Genomic DNA, 15,690 nt, shown 5'->3' with positions numbered 1-15,690 from the left:
CTCTGTCTCTGTCTTCTCTCTCTTTTCTCTCTGTCTCTCTCTCCCTCCCCTCCACCTCTCTCTCTCTCTCTCTCTCTCTCTCTCTCTCTCTCTCTCTCGTGTGTGTGTGTATGTGTGTGTGTGTGTGTGTGTGTGTGTGTGTGTGTGTGTTCATGCACGCACACCTGTGGAATCCTGAAGAGAACACCCAGCACATTCACAAACTGCATCCCAGAAACACAAGCAAAGTGTTTTTTTTAAACAAAGCAATTTGACTCCTCCAAAAGACTCCCCAACTACTGAATTCTCTTATATTAAAGTAGGTTAAAATCTGGATGAAGATTTTAAAATTAAAATGATCACCAGCCACAGTGATGACACAAGCAAGAGAATGAATTCAGGTAAAGACTTGGACACATAAGTCAGCAACATAAAAAGGTCAGCAAAATTGATGGGAGAAAGAAAAGCAATGTGGATATAAAAAATCAATTATATGAAAGAAAAATTCAGCAAGGAAATTGAGAGTCTTAAAGAAAAGCAAAATAGGAAATTTGAAATTGAGACACTCAAGGAACCAAATAAACGCCACCAACAGACTAGACCAAGCAGAAGAAAGGATCTCATGGAAGGAAGGTTAGGATAAAATACTGCAGAAGTGAGCATGCCCATGGTTTATAAGGACTCAGTTAAAATCAGGAGATCAAACCTGAGGGTCTGTGAGATAAAATGGGGGAACTGGAATATAGACTTAAGACACCAAAGCAGAACACTTCCAATCTAGAGAGAGAAATGGGTATCCAGTCACAAGAGGCATTTAGGACCCAGGACAGGTGTGAGTGAGAAGAACCTTTCTGGGATATGTCAGTCAGGATGTTAAAAGCACAAAGCTGTCAGGCAAGGACACCAACCCAACTGAACAAGGCAGCACATCAGCATAAGCCAGATCTCAGCACCCTGGGAAGGCAGGGAAGCGTGAGCACCCTGGGAAGGCAGGGAAGCGTGAGCACCCTGGGAAGGCAGGGAAGCGTGAGCACCCTGGGAAGGCAGGGAAGCGTGAGCACCCTGGGAAGGCAGGGAAGCGTGAGCACCCTGGGAAGGCAGGGAAGCGTGAGCACCCTGGGAAGGCAGGGAAGCGTGAGCACCCTGGGAAGGCAGGGAAGTGTGAGCACCCTGGGAAGGCAGGGAAGCGTGAAGCAGCACACACCCCTGAAAGTCAGTAACCGCTAACCAAAGCTGCAATGTGCGTCAAGCTGTCTTGTAGAATTGATGGAGAAACAAGAACAAGTTGAGAGCATCACGAAGCCCAACATTTCATGACCACCAATTCCAGCGCTGAGGAAGACACCTAATGAATACTGCACACGGTGCAGGAAGACGAACCAACCCATGGAACCTTTAAAGTAGACCACATTCCAGGCCAAAAAGCAAGTCTTAACAAATTCAAAAGAAGTAAAATGATTTACTGTATCTTATGAGATCCTACTGGAAGAAAACTCAGAATCAACAACAAGGCAAGTGACAGAAACTACACAGAGACTCGAGGGCAGCACAGTAAGAATAACAAGGGGGCCGGCGGCGAAATCATGGAGGAAACTCCAAAGTTCCTAGAACCGAATGGAAACAGAAGCACAATTTACAAGAGTCTGAGGGATGATGTTAAGGTATTGATTGGTAAGAGAGAAGTTTACAGTCCTGAGTGCACACACACACACACACACACACACACACACACACACACACACATGAACACGAACACAAACACACATGGGGTGGAGGGAAGACAGACAGACAGACAGACAGACAGACAGAAAGACAGACAGACAGACAGACAGACAGACAAAACGAACTTAAAGTTTTAGAAAAACAAAGAAGAGTCAAACCCAAAGCAGCGAAAGGAAGAAAGAGACAGAGACGGCTCAGCAATTAAGAGCCCTGGCTGCTCTTCCAGACAACTCAGGTTCGGTTCTCAATATCCACGTGACAGCTCACAAGCAACCGTAACGATAGTTCTAGGAGATCTAACACCCTCTTCTGGCCTCCATGGTTACCAGGCACACATGTGGTCTAGAAACACAGATGCAAGTAAAACACCCATGGACATAAAGTTAATCTTAGAGGATAAGGGCAGAAATGACCGAAATAGAGACCAAACGGGCAGTGTATAGCATCAGTCTCACAAAAGGTTTTTTCCTTTAGAAGAAATCAACATGACTGAAAAACCTCTAGCCAATTTAATAAAATGGGAGATGAAAAGGGGATGTTACAACAGATTCTGATGACATTTGGAGCACCTTTAAGGAAAGCTTTAGGAACATTAAAAAGATCCTAGATTCCTAGACACCTCCACTCACCAAAACTAATACACTAGTGACGTGAACAGATCCTTGACCAGAAAACTGAACTAACATTAACTGGGTCCATAAACAAATGAATGGGCAAAGAAAATGTGATGTACATAAACAGTGGAACTGTGCACAGCCAGAAAGAAAAGTGAAATCCTGACATCTGCAGGGAAATGGGTGGAACCGGTGATCATGACATCAAGTGAAATAAGCCATACTCAGACAAAGGCTGAACCAGAACATCATAGACCATAAAAGAGAAGGGGGAGCAATTAAAGAAATGGTAGGAGGGGGAAAGAGAGGGGATATGTGAGCAAAAGCACAGTGGGTCTACTTAAAGGGAAGAAGAGAAGACAGTGGAGAAGATGATGGTGAGGGGGAGGGGACAGGATGGTGAGGGAGGTGGTGAATAGAGAAAGTATCGTGACAATCTGTGGCAGAGTAAAAACATACACATGAAAACAAGCAAACACATCAAACAACCCCATCAGGATTCTATTCCAGCTCCTCTTTTCTTCCATTCTCCAGGGGATAAATCTGTAGACCCTGACACTAACCATTTGAGACACAGTCCTAGGTTGAGCTTTTGTAAACACAAGTTACTGTGTGTAAAATCATTTAACTCAAAGGATATGAATTTAACACAAATAACCTTACACTCCCCATCCAAATCTTATCCTGTAGCCAAATTTCTAATCAGACCTCAACACCTGTAGTCAAGTTTCTAAAGTTAACTCTTGAGAGAAGCAGACAGAAAGGAGAGACAGTGTATCCAGAGGTGGAGGCCTCAAGACTATGGTAGGTAACCCTAGAAACAGGGGAAATAGTTATGAGCATGATCTCCCCCCTGGGTGTAAGTTGCCATTTCACAGGCTGTCACTGTCACTGTGTTTTAAGTCCCCTGCCAACAGAGTGTCAACCACCTTGGGGCTGGCAAATGGCATCACAGGTCCTGAAGCCGTAACAGAAATCTTTTTCTCTTAAAGACTGGATTGGTCTCTCTTTCCGTGAGACACCCAATTCATATCCCCGGCAGCTTCAATTTTCAGTGAAGGAAGCGTCCTTCGTTAGCGTGTCTCTGAAACAAGCTGTGTACTCGGAGGCAATTTTCCTGGACTTGGCTGCCCATCCGTTTGCAGCGTGGTCCAGAAAAGTAATCCTGCCACCTCAGATGGCCTCTGAAAACCTGCGCCAGGAAAGTTCTTGACACATTTGGACTCTGGCTGGGATCAGTGTCCAGCTTCCTGCAAACACTCCCGGGAATGTCAACACATTTTTCCATCTTCTCTCCTGTTTGCATTGCACCCTGGGAGGACTCGGTTTGGGCAAGCATCAATATTTTGATGTGATGACATGATGAATGTCCAGTCAGCGCTTACAGTTTCGATTTTGAGATGCTAGAGCACGGAGGGTAAAAGAGGCAGAAGAAACAAACCAAAGGCCAGGAAGAGAAGATGTCCTACTTAGTCTGTCACAGAAAAATGGTAGCTCCGCATGCCTGCAAATGAAGCATTTATTTTCCTCCCAAGTGTGGTCTGTTTCCTGCTTCAGAGCCAGATGAACAGAGAAGGAACTGGAGGGGAAGCCTTGGTGACTCTTGCGTTCAGTCACATGTAGAAGTCTACTGCATAGCTTCATACTTGGAATACATCTTACTGTGACCTTTATCCTTTCTGCCACCACCACATTACCCTTCCTCTCTAAACACCAGTCAACACTTCTGGCCTACCGTGTTAGTCACCTGTCTTATTGCTGTGACAAAGTATCTACAAAAAGTAACTTTTAGAAGCATTTCTTTCCAGTTCCTGGTTTTGAGTGTACGGTCCATCACCCTGTTGGAGGCAAGGCAGCAGAAGAACGGGAGGCTGTTCACACTGTATCCACAGTCAGGAAACACGGATGCTTGTTCTCAGCTTGCTTGCCCCTTTATATCAACCAGGGACCCCAGGACATGGAACAGTGCCACCCACATCTACAGCAGACCTTCTCATTTTGGTAATCCTGATACACGCCCAAGATTTGTTTCCATGGTGATTCTAGATCCCACCAAATGGACAATCAAGATTAACCACAGCAGCTATGGCATTATTATCTATTGCTGTGATCAAACACCAGAGAAAGTAGGAAGGGTTCATTTGGGAGCTCACTCATAGCATATCATATGTTCATATATTTCACCATTTTTCAATAGGCTAGACTATGGAAGCTAGAAAGATGTGTGTGGTAGGGGAAGGAAGGAGTCCTGGAGGCTAAGAGAAAGTAAAACAGGAAGCGACTGGCCCACATGACTGTATAGTGTGCAGGCCTATGTGAACTTGAGGACTGATCCTCTCTCTCCTAGGCCCTTCCTTTCCCTATTTATTGAAGTCATTACTGTCTAGGTGTATTAAAACACCCATCAGAGTGTATGTGGCCATACACAGGAGACAAAGATAGAAAAAAATGAATAAAAGCCTCAACCTTGTGACATCTGCAGTGCCCCAGAGTCTAACAGATACTAATCTGTTAGAGGTCTACTGGCCAGTACCAAAATCTACTTCCTTGTCAAAGTAGCCTTGGGGTCCTGTTTCTTTCTTTTTTTTTTTTTTTTTTTTTCCGAACTGGGGACCGAACCCAGGGCCTTGCGCTTGCTAGGCAAGCGCTTTACCACTGAGCTAAATCACCAACCCCAGGGGTCTTGTTTCTTGAGCTAGAAAACCTATAGTATTTTGAGTAACAAAACTATAAATACAAGAAAGAGATTACAGTCAAAGCACCAGAAAAGGGTGAAGGTTGCCTGTAGGAAGGGAAATGCAATATGATCCAAAGAGCACACAAGGAAAGGTTTCTGAGCAGCTGAAAACACTTGTTCTCATTGGTAGTTTGGTTGTGTTTGTCATAAAACAGAAGTTCTTAACCTGTAGGTCATGGCCCCTTTGGAAGTGGATGGACTTTTCCACAGGGTCCCCCAAAGATCATCTGCTTATCAGATATTTACATTAGGATTCATAACAGTAGCAAAATTACAGTTATGAAATAGCAACAAAAATAATTTTATGGTTGAGGGGTCACCACAACATGAGGAACCATAGTAAGGGGTCGCAGCGTTAGGAAGGATGAGAACTACTACCTTAAAACAATGTAAATGCATATTTGTTTCAGGTAGTCTGTATCTGTGTTTTAGTTCATATACAAATTGGAAATATTACAGTCCCAGATTGGCAGGGATATCTTTACCTTAGAATTTCATATCATCATCTGTGATGTTCATAAAATAACTCTGATGTGGGCTCTATGAGTCTCTACAGAGGAATGTACTTGTACCCTAGTCACCCTTAATAATGCCTTTCTTTGTGTTATGTTTCCGTGGGTACAGGCTCTTGCTATAACTGCCTATGTTAGTCTCCAATTCTTGATTCTCATCCTCAACCTTTAACTTTCATCTGTTCTGTGCATTAGTTCTGGAATTCTTTCTTATTATTTTTGTGGATCTCAATCTTTCCACTGAAATCCTCTATCTTGCTATCAATATTGATATTTTTGACAAGTACTTGAAACTAGTGCCTGGTAACTCCAATATGCACATTATTTTAGCCAACGTTCTATTGCTATGAAGAGATACCATGACCACAACATCTCTTATGAAGGAAAGCATTTAATTGGGGCTGAGTTGCAGGTCATCAGCTTAATCCATTGTTCTCATGGTGGGGAGTGTGGTAGCATGCAGGCAGACACGGTACTGAAGAATAAGCCAAGGGTTCCATATCTGGACCTGCAGGCAGCGGAAGAGATAGAGACTAGAACTGGATTGGGCTTTTGAAACCCCAGAGCCCACCCCCAATGACGCGCTTCCTCCAAAAAGGCCACACCTCCTAGTTCCTTTCAACTAGTGCCAGGGCTTAATGACCAAACGTTCAAATATATGAGTCTGTGGGGGTCATTCTTATTCTAACCACCATGCACATGCTGTCTGTATCTGTTGTGGGTCTGTTTCTATTGTCTTAAAATGATTCTCGGCCATTTGACAGACTATCCACCTCTTGATACATCAGCACTTTTTCTCATCAAACATGGGGTCCTGTTCTGTGAAATGTTAGATATGAGATAGGTTCTGAATAATGTCGTAATTCATATAAAAGGCAACGTCTGGCAGCTAAGCTAGGCAAACCCCTTAATCCAACTAAGCCTGAGACCTTTTAAGCTTTTAGGAGTGCTGAGCCACACCCTATCTGCCATCGCGTAGTATTATCCTCTTAGCATTCTGAGCAAAGGATTATTTCTCAGTGTCCCTTCCTCTCGTCAACTAGGTCCCCTGAGGCTTTGAAACTTTCTCCTTCCATGACGGGCTTCAAACACAACTGCTTCAAGAGAAAAATAGAGGTACATTTTTACCCTCTTTATTGACCTCCTCTCTAGAATTTTGTCTACTGATGCCCTTGTGGTCCAGTAGCTTTTATGTTACTTCAAATGGGTTTGCTTAAAATGCATTTTCTGCTTTTCCTAAGTGTGCTTGTGGAAGAGTGTCATATAAGTCACCGGATCACAGTTACGGAGAAATGTTCCATTGACTAGGTACTATTATTACTTATTTAACGCTCCTGCTATTTTTTTCACAGCACTCCTTAAAGAAATCTCCAGTTGTTAAAATGTTTGTATCTCTTTGGTTGGTGTCTGTCTTCCTTAGATTACAAGCTCAAAGCTCAAACACGCTGCGGAGATCTGTTTTGCTCACCAGTAAGACCTCTGTACTTAACCCATATTACACACCTGCTAAGGAATCCTAATGGATGAACATGGGCTCTGGGTCTAAGCATATTATATCTTTATACAATCTCATCCTTGTCATAACCATATGCGATAAGCATTAGTCATCCCGTTTTAGAGAAGAAAAGTGGACAGAGCCAAATACCACCCCCCTCAGGATGCCACATACCCAGTGCTTTGCAAAGCTGCCCCCGGCCATCTAGACTTTACACAGTTCACGTGCACCTGGCTCTTTTTAAATGAAAAAAAATGATGCAATAAAAATTCTCCTCTAGTCCCTTCTGTCCCTACCCCCATCTCTTTATATTGCATTTCTGGTTCTTTGAAGCTTGTAATGTCATAGTATTTCATTAAGGAGTGATCTAGAAAGTCAATGGCAGTGGGACACATTAACCAGGCAGGGCTGTCTAGGCTCCAACCCACCAAGCAAGGGAAAAGACTTTCTCTCCCCTTGCTCACAGGGACTGCTTTGCCTTGGCCCCCGAGCTCATTCATTAAATATTTTCCATTTATTTCATTTACAGTTTACATTACAGAACCTTTGTAGCTGCATAGCAAATTTGAGCAGAAAGTACAGGGGTTGCCATGGGACCACGTTTGTTACTGTGGATGAACCTCCCCATCCCCCGCACTGTCCCCATCATTTTGTCCCCCTGTGGGGAACCATCTAGAATGTGTGTTCACACGGTTTCGGCTACTTTGTTTTAAGAGTCTCTTTTGGCCCACAGCTCAAACAGAAAGCATTAATTCTGGTCTTAGCCGGTTTCCACAGTTCACTTACCTCTGAACTTTGACCAGTTGGCGCATTGCAGTGTTTGTGGGCTCACGTCTAGGTAATTAACTCTAGCCCTGCATCGGAAAGGGAAATGAGGCCACGGCTCTGTCTCAGGGTGTGTAAATGCTCGCATTGTCACATCACATCTGAAGTCTTTGGGATGCTGCTCACAGGGTGTGCGTCCCTCCTGCCCATCCAGCCAAGGTCTGGCCTGGAGCCACCACATCTGTGAAGCCCGTCCTAACGAGTACTATCCTGAAACATTTTTTTCCTCTTTGGCACCATATCTGGCATCAGACTGGCATCTCTGAGAAAGCCATTAACCCTCACTGAGTTCAGTCATTTGCAAGTAAGGACCCAAACACGTCTAGAGTGGCTTTGTAGATACACGTAAATTTGCCCAAATCTGTCCACGAGAGCCACAATAGATTTATATTCAATCTCAATGGACCCTCCGTCCTTGCCTACTCAGCAAAGGGTGTTTGGAGGATAGACACACACACAGTGTAAGATATTACACTATTTTTAAATGGGCATGGATTGTTGCAGAGGAAATTCTCGGGGGTAGCAAGTCCTTCTCGGGCGTGTAAAACAAAGGAGCAAAACTGTTTCCGGAGCAGGTCAGCCGAAGGGATGGAAAACTCACTAGCAAAAAAGTAAAAGAAAATGGGGTGATGGGTGCTGCCCCTCCAGGGGTTGTTTCACTCATCTCTATCACTTCTGGATATAGAACACTAAACAGTTGCTTAGCAACATGAACAGACAGGTGCATATCTAAGCTTCCAGCCACAGTAGAACAAGAAAGTGGGCTGCATTTGGACAGATATCAAGGGAGGGGCAAGAGAACGGGTCTTGAGAGAGTGGGTGCAGAGGGAGCCATAACTCTGAGCACAAAGTAAAGCCTTCTCAGGGCTATCAAGACTGGACAATGAGACACTACGTAATTCTGTCTGGAAACAGAGGAGGCGGCTGATAGCAAGGCGCACAGACTATCTGGTGGTGGAGTATGGAATGAGCCTTATCACAAGTGAGGAGCTAATAGAGAACTTTGAGTCGGCGCATCACCTGATGGCTAAGCTATGTGAGCAGTGCAGGCCACAGGGAAAGAGGCTGGAGGGTAAGGAGTAAGTCCAGCCTTGTCATAGTTGCCCCGTGTGAGCAGGATAGCCCCCAAATGGCAGGACTTGTATTCAGATGTATGTTTCTGTCCCCTCTTCCTTTGAGTTCTTTTCTAGTACTTTTACATGGCAGACTATAGGTGTTTAAATGCTTTTTCTTAAACCCGATGAGTGTTTTAAAAACCCACTTACAAATGACAGCAGATAATAAAGTTAGATTGATTCTCAAGGATTTTTTTTTTTTGAGAACCACTGCAAGGCACTTAACTAGAACACTTGCTCCACCCCACACCATCAAAGAGGGATCTTCACAAAGAATGTAAAGTAACACCCAAGCCAGAGCTGTTTCACTCGGCAAACACAGCATAGTTGTGATAGCGGGCGTGACTCATCGTGTACAGCATCCGCAGAAAGAATGTTTTTCCAAAATGGGTTAGGGGACCGCATAGGTGAGGGCATGGCATTGAGTTTTATGTTAAGGAAGGAGGGGACAGAAATAGGACTGGGAGCCCTGTACCTGTCACCTTTGCTGAACTCAACTCTAGTCTTTCTAGCCACAGGTAGTGTAAGCTAAAGAGAGATTTCTGACTGAAGGGCTTTGGGAGGGATGTGCTGGGATGTTTGAGATGGAGGAGAGGACCTTTGGTGGTTTAGATGACATTACATTAAAAGGTCATTGGTCCCCAGCGTGGCCACAATTAGGGGTACAGCTGTGGGGAAAGAGAATGGCTAATGAAGGTTCTGACTTCATCAGCCACAGGATTCATGGCGTGATGGAAACATGAGCAGGTAGAGAGCTAATATCCTGAGACTCCGCTTCCACCCCACAGATCCACCAGAATGAAGGGAGAACTCCTGACAAGACCCTGGACCTTTTGATGACTCCTGCTGTCCAACGGAGCGGAGCTCTAGTGGGACGAAGTAGGCACTTTCCATGTCCTAGGCAGAGATGGCTTCCCTTTGTGATCTCAGTGAGTGTCTAGTGAACCAACTTACAGCCCTACCAACCAGTCCTCATGGTAGGAAGACAGTGTTCCTTGAACCCTTGGCAAAGCCTATCTCAAAAGCTTCACAAAACTTGACTGAGTGGCGATGGAATTAAGGAGAGAAGAAATGTTGCTTGTTAGGTGACTAGAAGCTGGATTTTCTCAGTTCCAGGAACATGTGGAAAGATGGGGGAGAGCCCCCAAATTAGGAAGCTTGCACAGTTGGGCCACGCTGATTATTTATTTATTTACCTATTCATCTATTCCCTGGATTTCTATACTTCACAGAAACTCTGAAAGGAGAGAGACTGTCACCACGGTTCCCCAACTGGTGTCACCATAGAGAACTGGTTTTGTGGGCAAGTGGCTGAAGTGCAGAGGGAAGAAGATTGAACACTTCCAAGTGGTGGGTTTATGTTGGCTCGCCCTGTGGATCCTGAGGCCAGCGCTGAGGTTCCTCACAGACATTTCTGAGAAGGGTGATGGAGGGTCTGGTCTAGGTGGGTGACAAGTTTGGACATTAGGGTCTTTTCAGTGAAATGCCCGTCTTCAAGGAGGGCCAGAAGACCTACAGCTTTTGCTCAAGTCTCTTCTGGAGTAAGCCTATGGAATTCTTCTGCTTACAGTACCTCACCTAATCATTACTGGCAAAGATTTCAGGGCCAACACACCACACACACACACACACACACACACACACACACACACACAGAGAGAGAGAGAGAGAGAGAGAGAGAGAGAGAGAGAGAGAGAGGTCTGCAATCAGCAGCCCGAGATGCTACATGGTGGTGTAGGGTGGAAACGCAGCCGCTGCTCCACTTCCTGTTTGTTTGCCCTGTCACGATAGTTAACACTACATGGAATGCTTACCCAGGGGGAAAGGACACCTTTATGTGGCACTTTGTGCTCTGTTGGCCTCATCTGACTCCTCTTATTTTTTGGTTCTGACACCACTTGCCTCCCACCCTGCAGCTGCCTCCTTCTGGCTCATGCCTTCTTGGGAAAACTTGGCAGGCCTCGAGAATTGGATGTTTCTGCTGGGGCGAAAATATCCGAGTTAGGAACTCAGTTCACGCAGATTGAGCCCTTTGTCCTGAATGTCCAGAAGGAAGTCCAAGTCTCTGAAGAGGTACTGGAGTTCAGCCAGGGTGACCTTTTGTCAGGGAACACCCCTTTATGGACACAAGGGACAGACAGACTGCCCGCTGCTCCTTGGCTGAAGCTGTCTAATTGCTATAAAAAAAAAAAAAAAACTCCTATACTATCTCCACTTCTCCACTTCTGCAGCTCCTATGAGGCATTTGGTAAATCTCAAATTACCTCCAGGACAGCTACCCACAAGTTCCCGGTGGCCTCAGGTCCCTTCCTGGGTCCCTGTCTGACACACATCTTTCTCCTTCAGTATGCTTACCCTTTAGGCCATTTCCCTCCAATAGCTTGTGAGCTTCTAGGTACTGCAAACTTTCAAGGTTATTTAATGTGATGGATATTAGTGTTTTGCATGCATGTGTGTACACAGTGTTCATGCCTGGTGCCCACTGAGGTCAGACGAGGATGCTAGAGCCCCAGAAACTGGAGTTACAGATGGCTATGAAGTATCACGTGGGTTTTGGGAGTCAAACCCAGGTCTTCTCCGAGAACAGCCAGTGCTTTTTAGCACCGAGCCCCCTCTCCAGCCCCCACAATGCTATAAACATTTAATAAGGGTTGCGTATATAAATGAATGAATATGGCCAATCTAGGTCTTATTGAGGAGTTTAAAATAGTAGAGTTACCATCTGGAGCACTGAGAGGATCAGGCACCTCCCATTCCAGTTTCTAGAACATTCCCGCACTCCCTCAGGCCTCAAAGATGAATCTCTTCAAAGCTAACTGCAGCAATGATACCAGAAACACCTTGGGAAATACATCTTACTCTTTGAAGGGGGAAACTTTAGAGGCAGTCGCCTCCTGGATCTGTGCCCATGCATCGGTCTACGAGCTGGTGGCTCACAGCAGGGAGGAAGGAATCCCATTCAGTAGCACTTATTTCGGACAGTTGTATCTAAGGATGTACGAGGTTGGTGAACTAGGACTCAGGACCTTCAAATTCCATGATGTACTTACTTGTGTGACTGTGGGTTCTTTCAGAAATATAGTTTAGAGATGGCCTGGGAAACCTGCGATAGGTTTGAGCAGACACAGCACAGGATGAGAAATACTGAAGATAGAAACCCATCTCCCTGCAGCAGTAGTGCAGAGGGTAACAAGTGTGCATGGAGCTGCCTTCCCCCATGCCCTCAGAGCTTCTAGTCAAATGTCTGACCAGGGGTTAGGCCGAGTCAGGAGCTACTGTAACCATCAACATGGTTACAGTACCTTTTGGGAACTCTCATGTGCTGGTCACCTCCACACTACAACACTGTTTGGGGTGGTGATGAAACTTCCTGCTCACAGCCCCCAGGTCCCCGTGGAATGCTACCCTGGGTTCCCGTTCCGTGAGATCTTCCCGTTTAGCCTTCACTGGAGAACACACTATGTAGCATGTGAAGCAGCTTGGAGCTGGGACTGGTGGCTGAGCAGGCTGAAGGCTGAGGTTCTTTCTTCTGCTCGAATGTGGGTTCTTTGTTCTCTACAGCCCCATTTTTCCTCACTCGATCAAAAGGACCTTGTAGTCTGTCGCAGGGAACGAAAGCTACAGTTATCCGCCTAAGCTGCACACCCAAGTTATCCAAGGAGTCTTAAAAGACTCATTCCCGGGCCCCACCCAGGAATCAATTAACTCAGAGTCTTGGTGAGTCTAGACACCAGCATTTTAAAGCTCCCCAGGTAACTAGGCTTACTCTAAAATCTGCATTTGTCACATGTCTGGAGATAATCTATACAGTCTAGAAGACACTCTGCTTTCAAAATCTAAAACACCACTAATGAATGGTGCCACAGTTACTCCTGTTGATATAATATGATTTTAATCTTCCTCTGAGAAAGGACGCTGCTGGGTAGAAACACCCAACCTGAGGACCACAGCACATGCAAGTGATGGGAGCTGCCTGGAGCTGCTCAGTGGACTCGTGTAGAGTGCCTGGCAGCAGCCATTACTGAGAACTCCAATCCCTTCCCTGAGTGTCTGTACTCCCTCATGTCCTTGGGGCATGACCTCTTACGGGCACAATTCATGCATCCTGGGGTTGTGCCAATGGAAACACTTCCAGTTGAAGCCCAGTGTCTTCATTTCCCGTACTATGGGTCTCCCGGGAGGCAGCTGTCAGCTCTAGAATCCCAAGTTACCTTTGCTCTATAGTAAACAGATGAGTCAGAGCGGGTCCCAGCAGGTCAGCTGACAGGCAGTCCAGAGCAATTGTGTCTGGTGGCTTAGGCCATGGAGACAATGCCCTCGGTGCCAATGAGAGAGTCATAAAGTTGAGCAAATTACTCTTTATAGCTGTCTTAGTTTGCTTATGTCTTGATAACAGGGACCAGGCTGGGCTGTGCAATGAGTTTAATTAAGGTGAAAGGAGACTGAAGAGCCCTTCAGTATCCCAGGCAACAGTGATAATTAGAGCAATAGACAGCTCCCCAGCTCTCTACTCCAACTGTGCTTCGAATGCTGACAGCAGGAGGAGCCACTGGAAGGTAGCCCTTCTATGTATCATGATGTCAGAGACTCCAAGGCAGGCATCTGTACATCTCTCAAATCCTCTCACCTCCAAAAAGGGTCAGACTCATTAGAGGACAACAGTTGAATGCCTGGGAGCCACCACCTACTACCAAGACCCATCCAGAGTAGTTGGAATGATCTAGCGTCACGTCAGGTCACTTCACTGCCAGACTTAAAACCGTTTAGTAATTGCCCCTAACCCTTTAATATGGCCTCCAAGCCTATGTTTGACCTAGCAGCTTCCATCCCTCCAACTCCTTGCTGCTCCACACGGGTAAGTGGGATGCCCCTCAGGCTTCTGGGTATAGTATTGTCTCACACGCCTAAGGTACCATACTCCAGCATACTGTAGCTGACATAGCTGCCTCTCAGAAGCCTTTAGTTTTCAGCTTTCGTGTCTCTCCCTTCGGAAAGTCCTCCCTTCCTCTACCCTCCAGCTCCAGACTCCTGAGTCCCACAAAGCTGGGAGTCTCTGAACCTACCGCTCTCCTTCAATGTTGCTCTCGGAGACTCAGCAGGCTTTAAGATCTATTACGGAGGGAGCTCACGTATAGCCCACGAATCAGTATTCTTTGTGCTAAGGTGGCGAATACATTTAAAGCGAACCCAGAACTGCATATCAAAGCCAAGGTAAAAGCAACATTTCCAGCCAAGGAGAAGACTATTAGGCATGGAGAAGCAGATCTCGAGACACTTCATTTGGTAATAGAGAGCCACACAGCTCTCTGTAGGGAAGTCCACCATAATGGATCAAGTCCCCGTAAGGTATGAAGTGTATTGTTAAATATTTTGTCAATATGAAAGGCACATGTTGCTGGTAATTCCTTAAAAAAAAAAAAACAACTAGAACTAGTCTACTGAGGTGAATAATTCAGAGGAACATAATAGTTGATCATTCTGGAGCACCTTCAGCACGCACCAGCCACAGCAACCCTGCAGGGTTCATACGTTACCACCCATTTTGTAGATATGGAAACTTAAAGGTTTAGGACACAAAGGAATTCCAATCTCAGAAAGCACATACGGGACATGCGCAGTAGGCTTTACTGCGGCCTCATGCGGAACATGCGCAGTAGGTTTTACCGTGCCCTCCGGAGAGGTGAGGCCACAGCTAATGCCTCAGTACAGCAGGGTGGGACTCCATCTCTCAGTTCCACCAATTATTTCTGAAGAGATTACTAAGTCATCATAATCGTGGCTGGGAGCAATCACGAAGTTCTCTTCTTACAGTTGGTGCAGTGTTCAGCTTCCATAAAGGGCCCTGGCTCTGTCGCTCCCCCTCTCCCCGACTCAGAACCGTACTGTTCCGGAACAGCTCTGTGGCTGGGGTGGATATCAATTGCACAGCTGCGTGTGCTCTTGGCGAGTGGATCCAGGATGCCGTCCGTGCCTGCCTGCTTCCACACCAGCCAGCCTCCTGGCCAGGGACAGCGATAAAGGCATTCTATCTCTAAACATGGCAACAATTCCATTGTGATAAAGTCTTTCCCAACTTACCCGAGAAATGGATCATTCTGTTTTAAGGGGTTTAAAATGATACAGGCACCCTTTCCTACCCTTGGAAAATACTGTGCTTTTATGATGCTTCAGGCACTCCTTGTGCACTCTTTGAAATAACTTAGTACTACTGTGCCCACTTTACAGATTATGGGTGAAAAACTAAACACACCAGAGTGGCTTGTTTTTAAGTGTTCAAACTATCAAATGTTTCACAGCAATAAGCTAATAGAACTGAGCTAAATTCGGGCTCAACTCAAGTAACTAACTTTCAGCGTCACAGCTTCCTGCCAAGCCAGTGTGCTTAACTGCTCTCTATGCTACTTCCCAGCACCGTTTTTAATTCTGAGCTGTTGTATTTGTTATGCTTCTAACTGTGCCTGGTTTTGTTTGTTTGTTTCTTTTGTGGGTTTTTTTGTTTGTTTCTTAAAATTATAATTGCTCTTATAATTATAATAACACTGATCAATTGGAATATAATTTTCTATATCTTTCAATTTCCATTACACACATTCCCCAACCCAGCACACACACACACACACACACACACAAACACACACACACACACACACACACACGCATGCACACACTGAGTGCTGATGTGAGGATTGTG

The 15,690-nt window shown here is 45.5% G+C and overlaps 1 long non-coding RNA gene across 1 annotated transcript in view; it reads right to left on the bottom strand.

The window, feature by feature from the left end:
• Positions 1 to 15,690, bottom strand: part of LOC102546462 (uncharacterized) — a 209,570-nt gene that overhangs the window by 95,861 nt on the left and 98,019 nt on the right. The window lies entirely within an intron of this gene.

This window comes from Rattus norvegicus, chromosome 15 (assembly GCF_036323735.1).
Source record: "Rattus norvegicus strain BN/NHsdMcwi chromosome 15, GRCr8, whole genome shotgun sequence".
Lineage (NCBI taxonomy): Eukaryota > Metazoa > Chordata > Mammalia > Rodentia > Muridae > Rattus > Rattus norvegicus.
The sequence above is the reverse complement of the archived record's forward strand: the minus strand, read 5'-3'. Positions and strand labels throughout refer to the sequence as shown.